This window comes from Rattus norvegicus, chromosome 10 (genome assembly GCF_036323735.1).
Source record: "Rattus norvegicus strain BN/NHsdMcwi chromosome 10, GRCr8, whole genome shotgun sequence".
In the NCBI taxonomy this organism is placed as follows: Eukaryota; Metazoa; Chordata; class Mammalia; order Rodentia; family Muridae; genus Rattus; species Rattus norvegicus.
This window is the reverse complement of record NC_086028.1, coordinates 74,464,142-74,475,977: the sequence shown is the minus strand read 5'-3', so window position 1 is coordinate 74,475,977 and position 11,836 is coordinate 74,464,142. Positions and strand designations below refer to the sequence as shown.

The 11,836-nt window shown below is 47.0% G+C and overlaps 1 long non-coding RNA gene across 2 annotated transcripts; it reads right to left on the bottom strand.

The window, feature by feature from the left end:
- Nucleotides 1-2,676: 2,676 nt before the first annotated feature.
- On the bottom strand, nucleotides 2,677-10,849 carry LOC134480709 (uncharacterized). Of its 2 annotated transcripts, XR_010055434.1 has the most exons (3): nucleotides 10,754-10,836; nucleotides 2,967-3,175; nucleotides 2,677-2,823 (listed from the first exon to the last, which is right to left on the bottom strand). It is a non-coding gene; the product is annotated as an uncharacterized LOC134480709 (long non-coding RNA). The 2 variants fall into 2 exon arrangements; XR_010055433.1 differs by having other exon boundaries at nucleotides 2,677-3,175; nucleotides 10,754-10,849.
- Between the last annotated feature and the right edge of the window lie 987 nt (nucleotides 10,850-11,836).

The window sequence follows — 11,836 nt, the reverse complement described above, 5'->3', positions numbered from 1 at the left end:
TCTAGAGACCTATGCTGGAACAGTGGGTTCTGTGTGCCTTGGCATTCCATGGCCAGACTCCAGCCATGCTCTGAGGTTGTTTCAGACACAGCTCTAACTGCCCTGGGCTCTACCTCCCCAAGAGCCAGGAGCAAGTTCAGTCTGAGGCTCTATCGCCCTCCTTTGGTAGTGGCTAGATGTGAAAAGAGAAACTGGCCGGTAGCAGAAGCTGGAGCTAAGGCAGGTTATAATTTCCTGGGGGTCAAAGAAGCGATCTAGATAGACATGAGTCTAGATGCAGCTGGCCTTGCGATATCATGGTTGCAGCCTAGAGCTCTCACACATCCTCAATGACCCCTCATAGCTCTCCTCCAATGCCTACCAATCCCAGAAAAAAAACACTCAACATTTTGGAGAACCAATCTTCTTACCAGTTGAACAGAACCAAGAAAACCACAGACTCTGGCTAGCTCCTGTCTTCTTCTTGCTGTTACACCTGATAGGAACAGTGATGGGGCCAGCCTAAAGTGTGAGGATTTATGTTTAAACAATGGAGCATCAACTTGTTTCACACCCTAGGCCTAAGTTTCAGGAAAGAATGACACACACATACACCCCATTCATCAAAGTTCTAGGTGGGAAGGTGCTAATTGGTAAATTCAGATTCAGAGAGAAGATACCAGCTCCCATCTACCTAAAGGTCAAGGTCACAGACAAAGACATTCATGACAGGAACTCCCAGCTTGGGGGAAGGGCAGCTGGGACCTGTGAGTTCTCCCCACAGAGTATGTGGGATATATACACAGTGGTCTATGTTTTCTGTCACTGATGTTCATTTCTCCTAGCAACCACGTCTCAAACTTCTGCCTCAGTATTAAGAAAGAAAGAAAGAAAGAAAGAAAGAAAGAAAGAAAGAAAGAAAGAGGGAGGGAGGGGGGAAGGGAGGGAAAGAAAGAAAGAAAGAGAAAGAAAGAAAGAAAGAAAGAAAGAAAGAAAGAAAGAGAGAGAGAGAGAAAGGAAGAAAGAGGGAGGAAGAAAGGAAGGATGGAAGGAAGGAGGGACGGAGGGAGGGAGAGAGAAAGAGAGGCAGGCAGGCAGTCAGACAGACAGACAGACTGACTGACTGACTGACTGACTGACTGACTGACTGACTGACTGACTGACTATTTATGGAGCAGAATTAGGGATAGAACATTGCTCCAAAATTACATCAAATGCATTCTGAAGCCCCTGACTGTGAGAGACACAACCATTCCCTCACAAGGGCACAAACACCAAGTGATGCTGAGATCCACTGGGCTGCCACCATCACTGCATGGTCTTCACCTCTCACCATCTTAGAAAAGGGCAGAAAAATGGGGACTACCCAACAAGACAGAGCAGGGACCTCAGTCACTCAAGTTCAAGTCACTTTCCAAAGACACTGTTCTTCACCGGCTCTGGCTATGACCGCCAGGGTTGATTAGAGTTAAGGGACTTTGTTCTCCTCCTTTGCCCTTATCTCCTTGGAGAAGAGTGGGCTCATAAATGGGAAATAAAGTCCATTCTTAAGAATTGTCTTTGGGGCCAGTGACACAGGTCTACAGGTACAAGTACATGGCACCCAAAACTGATGACTTCAGTTTCATCCCTGCACCCCACAGTAGATGGGGAGGACTTCCAAAACCTGTCCTCTGACACACACACACACAAACACACACACACACACCCCACACATACCCCAACAACAATAACAACAACAACAACATAACATACATGTGTCCACACACATATATACACACTAATAATGAAAATAAATAAAATTTCATTTAAAAATAAGAATTAAGGCTGAAGAGAGAGTTCTGTGGTTTAGAGTACTTGTTGCTCTTGCAGAGGACTCAGGTTTCAATTCCCAGCACCTACACGGTGGCCCATAACCTTGTATAACTCAAGTTCCAGGAAATCCAACGTCCTCTTCTGGCCTCTGCAGACACTAAGCACCCATACAGTGCAAATCCATGCCTGCAGATAACCATCTTTTTGTATCAAATAAAATAAGTCTAGAAGATATTAAAAGCAAGAGTTATCTGGATTATAATTTTACTACATGTATGATTATCTAAAGAATAAACTGATCAGGGCTGGAGAGATGGCTCAGCAGTTAAGAGCACTGACTGCTCTTCCAGAGGTCCTGAGTTCAATTCCCAGCAACCACGTGGTGACTCACAACCATCTGTAATGGGATCTGAGGAGCCTCTTCTGGTGTGTCTGAAGACAGCAACTGTGTACTCATACGCAAATCATATACGAAGTAGAAAGAAAGAGAGAGAGGGGGGGGGGGGGAGGGAAGGAAGGAAGGAAGGAAGGAAGGAAGGAAGGAAAAAAGAAAGAAAGAAAGAAGACAGAGGGAGGGAAGGCAAGAGCGAGCGAGGGAGGAGAAAAGAAGGAAAGAGGAAGGAAGGAAGGAAGGAAGAAAGGAAGGAAGGAAGGAAGGAAGGAAGGAAGGAAGGAAGGAAGGACAGAAGGAAGGATAAAATGATCACTGTGAAAACACCCAGGCAGCAATGCAGATGGGTTAAGAAGATGGAAGGCGGCAAATGGTATCTCTGCTGACTCCTGACTTGGAGCAAAGGCTCAAGAGGCACCTACAACCTCTAAGATCTGCATCAGAACGGACCTTATCATGAATGGCTTGGCTTCAAAGATCACAGAGATTCAAAACTTTGCTAGGGCTTTAACGGACTCTGCTCAGCACAGGCTCTGGTAGTGTGAAAGGCTTGACATCCACAGCCTGTCAGTTCTATGACCAGGGTCTGAGTGCCTCACCTCTGGGCGGAGAAGAGCTCCAGGTCCAGCTCTGGGGAGCTGTAAGAGAAGATGGAAAGAGGAAAGCTTCCTATTTCACTTACGATTTCAAACCATGCCTGGATACCTAGAGCAGCAGTGTGGACCTTAGCTTCAGTCCTGCCTGGCCTGGCAGGCTATTAGCAGAGAAACTGGCCACTCACTCCCAAAAAGTGACTATGTATGCCAAGGAGGTATGGGGGCGCTGGTGAGGTCCTGTTCTTGCTCTTGGACTGGCTAAGAAGCGTGAGCCTTTTGTGACCAATCCCCAGGCTGAACCCTGAGCTTCTGCTGTTTTTCACACTTGTTAAAACAGGGAAAGGTGCCTGGAAGCCAAATGACCACCTCCACAGCCTCTGGTTCTTCACAGCACCTGCAATTGCCAAGCAAAGGAATATCCCTTTAGCTGCTGCTAAAAATTATCTGGTTCAGTCTGAGTCATTGCTAGTCTGGGGCAAGCCAGCAAGGGTCTGCAAAAGATACTTCCCCCCTTTGTCCACAGAACTCCCGTCATGGCCTGGGCCTGATCTTTTCTTAACACATTTCAATGTACAACCTTCATCAGGGCCAACCCTCACACCCAAGTCGATCTGGCCTCGGTTACACAAAGGAAGGATCCAGAAAGAGGGATGCTACCACAAAAGCCCCTTGACCCTATTTTAGAGCAGCCACCCTTTACACTGCAGAATCTGCCTTGGAGAATTTTCTGTCTCCTTGTCTTACTGCCCACCACATAGCCAGGTCCTAGAAGAGACCCGCTGACATCTGGACCCCCACAGATGCTCTTTACCTTGCATTTGCCTGGAGTCTGCATGCCGTTAACAGCAACTCCCTCCTGCTATCATCAGACAGCGTGTCACTGATTCTACCTCTGCCTAGCACCTGTGAGGACATTGGTCTAACCTCCTCTACTTGGTGAATGGACCTATTCGCCTCCACTGACTGCTGTGGACAATTTCCCACTCCCCGTGCACACCTCGTTCATCCTGGCTTCCACACCTCGATGCCCATCATTGTCTCCACCCCAAACGCTCTTCCTCTTCTTATCTTTCAGCATTCACTCAACTTCCTTGTTAAGCTCAATCGCCCCTTCACTGGTTCCTACCATATGCTGTTAGGTTTTTCAGCTCTGCACATCCAAGGATTCAGTATCCCCAGATTCAGTATCAACAGATTCAACACAACAAAGACATTTAGAGGGAGACACATTTGTATTGAAAGGATACAGACCTTTTCTTTCTTCTCATTATTCCTCAAGCCACAGTGTAGAACAGTAATTCATGTAGCCCTTGTGCTATGCAGCGTAGTATATTAATTATGATATTGCAATATGTACATATATTATACACACACACACAGAGAAGTTAGGAATAAGGAAAGAGGCAGTCGTCCACCCTGTTTAGCCCTCCTGATGTCCCCGCTCACATCCACCATCCTCCTGAGAGACTTCAGACTCCACACAGAATGTATAGCCGAGATTTGAAACCCACTGTCTTGGACCTTGAACGCTATAAGAGTTTGCCCATAACTTTTACAGCCCCCTGCCTCTGGTACCCTGCTAATATTGGTGCTTGCGTTCATGGATGGATAGGCGTTGGGGGTGTGAGTTTCATCTCTCTGGTACAAAGAAAGCACTCAGAACTCAGTGGGGAAAGACAGAAAGGCTCTGTGGGAAGGAGCAGGTTTGGACGTAGTTCTGAAGGGAAGAATGGGATAACAGAGGTAAAATAGAGGAGAACTCAGTGAGAACAGCCAACAGGGAGTGAAAAAGGCATGAAGTCAGAACGGAGCTTCCTTTATCTGAGTAGGGCAAACCCAGGACTCAAGTAGAAAGATCACAGGAAGCAATAGACTCAACGGATAGAGGAGCTTGCCACCAAACCTGATGACCTGAGTTCAATCCCATGTGGTAGGAGAGAACTGATCCCACAAGTTCCCTTCTAACCTCTACATGCATGCCATGATATGCTGTGCTCGTGCACACACACACACACACACACACACACACACATATGCACACGCATGTGCATCTTGCACACGTACACACAGGCACAAAGTAAAGTGAGCATCACACTTAGATGCTTTTTTTTTCCTTCTGCATTTTGTAGGCAGACAGGGATTACCAGAGAATGCCAGAGCAATCACCCCCTGCTGTCCAATACCAAAAACATTGTAGAGAAGAATATAAAAGGAAGTATTTCTTTCATTCTGTCATTGGGGAATGGGTTGAGGAGAAAAAAAACAAAAACGCTCTTCACTCTTTGCATTTGTTCAATCACCCAACCAGTGAGACACAGGATCTGAGGATGCAGGAGACATTGAGTCAGCTAGCCCTCCTCAACCATGCTTTGAAGGCTTGGGCTAGTAAAAGCCCAGCTGATACTCACTGCTGTCACTCACTGTCATACAGGGCAAGGACAAGGTGCAGAGCAGGACACAGGTAACTGCCAGAGACCTCAGAGAAGCCTCAGGTACCAGCAGCCTAAACATGAGTCTTAAACCTTCTCTGTAAAGGATCTGATGGTAACGTCTGAAGATTTGCAGGCTAGCCGGTCTCTTCAGCAAGTCCTCATCCCTGCCACCGAAGCCACGTCAGTCACAGAGGTCAGGCAAACGGACATGGCTATGCTCGTATATAATAATATAAACTTGACATGTCACAAAATACAATGGCTCTTCCGGCACCGTCAATGTTTAAATTGTTCTAGGGAGATGGACCAGGGAGGGAATAAAGAGCCTTGTTATAAAAAGCAGGAAGACCAGAGTTCAAATCCTCAGCAGCTACAGAAAAGCCAGAGGTGTAGCAGCCAGCCCCACTTCCAACCCCAATGATCAGGAGGCAGAAACAAGTTAACTCTCGGACACAATGGCTTGCTAGGTTACACTAGCCAAATTAGAAAGGCCTGTGCTCAACAAGATGCCTTGCCTCAGGCAATAAGACAGAGCATAATGAAGCATATCAACTTCTAGCCTCTACCACATGCACATGCACACATATCATATATATGTGTACATGTGTGCACACATGAATATGCATGCATGCACATACATGTATGGACACACAGGTAAAAATTAAAGCCATATGTGATGATATATGCCTGAAATCCCAAACACTTGGAAGACAAAAGCAGTGAGATCATAAGATCAAGTTTAGCTTGGGCTACATAATGAGATTCTATCTTTAAATATACATGCATATATATAAATAATTCTAATTATTTTATAAATTTATTAATTTTAATTTTATTCTATTAAATATTAAATACATTTATATTATATGTTATATAATATATTAAATGCATTGAATAAAATATTAAAATAATACTAAATTTTTATCTTGTATTTTAATAATGTTAATTTTAGTTAACATAAATATAATATATATTTATATATATTTTTTAGAATGTTTTAGGCCAAGGCACGGTAGTATACCCCTGTAATCCTAGCACTCAAGAGCCTGAGACAGGAGGATCTTACTTTTAGGCTAACCTGTGCTACACAGAAACAGGCAGGGCCTTTGAGACAGCTCAGTAAGTAAACATACTTTCTGCTAAGACCTGAAGACCTGAGTTCAATCCCCAGAACCCATGTAAAAGTGGAAGGAGGGAACGACTCTACTCAGCTGTCCTCTTACTCCACGTGCGTGCCACGCAGCACACACATGCATGAACACGAATACCCATCACACACAGATGATGATGATGATGTTGATGATGATGATGATGATGATGATGATGATGACGACGACGACAATGACGGCAAATGTTTATTTTTAAAGTAGTACTGGCTGGTGACCTAAAGCATATTGGGTAGTGGGCCAGGTGAGACCTGTGGGCCGTTTTCAGATCCCTGGATTAAAGGCATAGGCAGGTGAAGTTGGAGGAATAAAGTCTAGGGTGGAAGTCTCCGCAAGGAGCCTCAGCGGAGTCTAAGGAGCAGAAAGAGAGTCAGGGTGTTTGGGAAAGAGATTCATAGTGGGGGTCAGGAGGAGCGGAACCAGATCCAGGCAGGAGGGGGTATGAAATGGGGGGAGAGGAAGCAGTTTGTAAAGAAGCACTTCTGGGCTAGGAAAACTACTCAGACAGCCAAGTGTTTGTGTCACGAGCATGAGGATCTGAGTTCCGTTCCTAGAACTCACGTCTTTTTGGGTTTGGGTTTGGAAAAAATAAGACTAGGCATGGAGGCACGCGCTTGGAATCCCAGTGCTAGGGAGGTGAAGGCAGGCAAACCCCTGACCCACTGACCCCACCAGCTTAATCTAATTGGTGAGTCCCTTCCCGAGGAAGACCCTCTCCCACCCCTGGAAAAAAGGAGAATAACTTAAGTGTTCTGTGGCCTACACAAACATATGCGTGTGCACACGCACAAAAATACTACAAAGAAACACTTCAAACCCTGGGCTCAGCCGGGCTAGCTCGGCTTGGCTCTTCTCTCGAAAACCGTCTCACTGACTTCCAAATTTAACAGGCTCTAGGATTTGAGCCCCAGCCCCTGGCTACCCTGTGTGAGGAGCACTTGCCTAAGAATGTGGAAAGAGATGCTGGTGAGGTCCAGCCAAGCCTTCCACTGACTCTGTCAGTGTGTGTTTACATCATATACAGCTGCCCGCAAAGCTATTTGAGCACCCACCGTTCTCCACGAGCGGGCCGTGTGTATTTATAACCGCACAGCCATGTGTGGACAGCCCCACACATAGATCTCACCTCCGTCACTTCACACATCCCTGAGGTGCCCGGGGCCTGCTTCCTGACCTCACGTCAGGAGCTTTGTGCCCTGTAATTGACTCTGATGGGAACCGTGCTCTGCCAGCCAAAGGCATGCAGCCCACCACCGCCCACAGCCCACGGCTGCTGCCCTCCCACAGATTCAGAGGCTGAGCCTTCCTGATAAAGCTATGCCTGCCCAGAGACTGGGCTATAAACATGCCACAGGCTGACCTGCATATGGAAATGAGGCTCGCGGTTGGGACTGGCGCCCAGCCACAAGCCTGTGGCCTGGCTGCCGCCAAGTATCTTTAGCATGAACTTGGTTCCCATCAGTCCTTTCTCTGCCCTGCCTCCCATCTCTCTGGTCTCCTGCCTTGTCTTCCACTCATAGTTTGCGGCTGAGGTCTTAACCTCAAGCCTGCAGGAAGGGTTAGGCTCCAGCCTCCCTGTCTGATAATGATAACAACAGAATCATAACGTGGTGTTTCGGTATCCAGTATCTCATCCGAGGCTTGAGTCTCCCACGTTGCACACAGCAACTCGAGGCTGAAAGAAAGTTGGCCAGTTGGACAAGGGTAAAGAGGACAAGGTTAGCACTGTTGGTGGGAGCTCCCCACCACTGGCATGGTGGTACGTGCCTTTAGTCCCAGCATCTGAGAATCCAGCACCAGAGGCACTAGGATCTCTGTGAGTTTGAGGCTTATGAGTTCCTAAAATGAGGACAGTTGGCTGAGAATCACATCACCTAGGTTGGCAGTGGAGAGAGGACCACAGAAAAGAAATGACAGAGGTCTCCAAGCCTGCATAAGTGCTCTTTACAAAGTTCTTTACCAAGAGAGTAGGGTAAAGGCCATCCAGGAGACCTGACTAGAAGATAGACCTGGGGGATAGATACTCAGACCCCTTGAAATGGAGCCAGGCTCAGGTCCCTAAGGGATGTCTTAAAGACAGCCCAAACCTTCCTTCTGAGAACCTTCAAGATGTCAGCCCAGCCTTTCCTCACTAACACTGCCCGGCCAATTCTGAAGTAGGGTGCTCCAAGTGCCTTGGGAAGAAGAGAGGGAAAAGCACTCTTTGACTGCTTCTCTTATGATTGGACTGGGGTGCCCGGGCTCAGCTCCCATGGGGTCCCCTGACGGAGCTTGCCCAATGCCTGCCTCCAGTTTAGCCACTAGTATGTAGTATGTATGTGTGTTTGTGTGTGTGTGTGTGTGTGTGTGTGTGTGTGAGAGAGAGAGAGAGAGAGAGACCCCTTCCCTCTTCCCTTCCTTAACTCCCTACCCTGTTTCTTCTCTCTATCCCTTCTTCCCATGTCCTTGTATCTACTATTCTAAAGGGTTCTTTCTTGAATTAAACCATGATCAGCCTCCCTATGATTTCTGGTCATTTGTTCTGCTTCTGACTGTACCAAATATCTACCAGCTTCAGGGATAAGGACAATGAGTATGGGGTTTCATTGGTACTAAATGCTTCCTATGCAGTATGTTATTTATTCTTCTAGCAAATCAACACACACACACACACACACACACACACACACACACACAAGAATCACAGCCTTGGGGTATGCAGTCACTACCCCATCTTTCGCAGCCAACAGGTGGCAGAATGAAACTCTTGGGTGCCAGCCATCCAATGCAAGAGCTCGTTCCTAGAACCACCGAGAAGTGCCAGCTCCCCTCATCCTTCCATGTGCAAATCTGTAAATACCAAAGCCAGAGCCCACAAGATGCTTCAACAGGTAAAGGTACCTGCCTCCAAGCCTTGATGGCGTGAGTTGAATTCCCAGGACTCACATGGTAGGGAGAGAGAGCCAGCTACCACAAGGCGTCTGCTGAACTCCATGACACATGTGGACCCAAACACAAACACACACTGATAGATGATAGATAGATAGATAGATAGATAGATAGATAGATAGATAGATAGATGATTGATAGATAGATAGATAGATAGACAGATGATAGATAGGCAGATAGATAGATAGATAGATAGACAGACAGATGATAGGCAGATAGAGAGATGATAGATAGATAGATAGATAGATAGATAGATAGATAGACAGATGATTGATAGATAGATAGATAGACAGACAGATGATAGATAGGCAGATAGATAGATAGACAGACAGATGATAGGCAGATAGAGAGATGATAGATAGATAGATAGATAGATAGATAGATAGATAGATAGATAGATAGACAGACAGACAGACAGATGATAGATAGGCAGATAGATAGACAGACAGATGATAGGCAGATAGAGAGATGATAGATAGATAGATAGATAGATAGATAGATAGATAGATAGATAGTCAGACAGCTATAATTTAATATTTTAAATACCGATGCACTCTCATCTAACTGGGCCAAACTACTACAGTGGCTTCTTAACTATGTGCCTGCCACATCACTGTTCACCCCATCAAGCTCCCCAGAGTGACGTCAAACCACATCTTCCCTGTCCTATCTCCCAGGCAGGACTTTGAAAAGCTGAGTACAAACCTTTCCCCCACTTCCAATCTGTGAATTTCCACAAAACTGTCATTCCCCCCAGCCCACAGCCTGTATGAGCAGTCAGACACAAGAGCCCCATGAAGTGAGAGCCGCTCTGACTCTTTAAATCGCGAGAGAACGGAATCCACTCACTGAGCATGCTCCATCCCCACCCCTCGCCTAGTCCCATCCACCAGGAAGGTCAATCTTTTGCAGCTCTTCCCTAAATCAACTTCCAATCCTCTTACTACTTCCCATTCCCTGTTCCTGGGTCCTCACTGAGTCCATGCCTCCGGCCATCATAAACCCTGCTGAAACGTAAATCCATTGTCATCCCCGTAAACAGCCTGGACCCGAAGACCGCCTCCCTCCCTCCCCAGCAGATTAATAAATCAGTCGCAGACGCCCATTGTTCTGGACGCAGTCAGAGTCAATTGCAGGATTTTAAATCTCTCAGCACAGAGCAGCTGGCTGGCTATGAGAGGCCCCGCTCTGTCTCTGGGAAAGCCAGCTAGGGATGGAAATCAGAAAGGGGAAAAAGGGGGGTGGAGATCAAATAACCAATAGTCACCCTGAGCTCTGGGTGGTATCCCCTAGATCCCACAGGAAGCAGATTGCTGACTCCATGATTCTCCTACTTTAGGACATGAGGGAAGGGGTGGAAAGTCAGGCCAGGAGGAGGAGGAAGGTGTAGTAGGCCTGGGGTTGACCCTCAGGTAGGTGGGGCCCCTCCACAGCTTATCCTCTCACCTCACAGAGGGCTAATTTCATCTGCAAATGTTTGACTGGTTCCTAGGTGAGCCTCCCCTGTCCCAAGCCACTAGGTGAATTCCGGCTTGTTATCCCAGAATTCCCAAGAAGAATTCATAGAAATCCCTGGATCTTAGACTAATTATGACCCCCTGGACACCCCCCCACCCCCACCCCTTGGGCTTTGGTTTTGTCCTGTTGTCTTGTTGTTTTAATCTCTTGCTCCCTTGGGAGGTGTGGTGTGTCTGTCACTGCCGCCTGAGTGGCTGCTTGAGTTTTTTTTTTTTTTTCCCCTCCCTGTATATGTGGAAAATCATAAAAATATTTGGTGACCAAAAAAAGAATGAGGAAATGCTTTGGTGGTCTGACGCAATAGAAATGCTTTTATGCAGGGGTAGGGGGGGAGGGAAAATGGACGTCCTATTCTAATCCCCAAACATACACAAGCATGGTGTTGATTGGAAAACGCTAGGTGGAAGGCATTTTCCCAGGAGACCTGGCCCACCCCCACCACCACCCCCTCCAAGCAGACAAAAGCACTGTTGGCATCTGGCACAGGGTAGCTCACTTAGAACCAGACCACAGAGTTTGGGAAAAGCTGAAAGCTGAAATTTTTGTGGGCTATGTCTGAGGCCCCTGCCCTGGTGGCCTAATTCTCTTGACTGAAAGAGGAGTCAGTGATGTTGCTGTGGGTACTTGTGACTTGGTGGGGGAGGGGGGGCTGCTGATGGTGTTAATAGATAGAGGGCAGGGGAAGGGATGGGGAGAGGAGGAGGACAGAAAATAGAATGTCCCCCATAGGCTCCTGTATTTGAACACGTGATCCCCAGTTGGTGGCACTGCTTGGAGAGGATATGGAACTTTAAGAATTGGAGCCTGGCTGGGAGAAGTTTGCCGCTCAGGGTGGGGCTTTGAGAGTTCATAGCCTCACCCCTCTCTGCTTCTTGGGTGATCTGTCTGCTTCCTGCTCTCCCCACACACACCCTCCCCCTGCATCCTGGGCATCAAGCCCTTCTGGAACTGGAAACTAAAATGAACTTCCGTCCTGAAGCTGTTTCTGGTCATGGGATTGTATCACAGAAA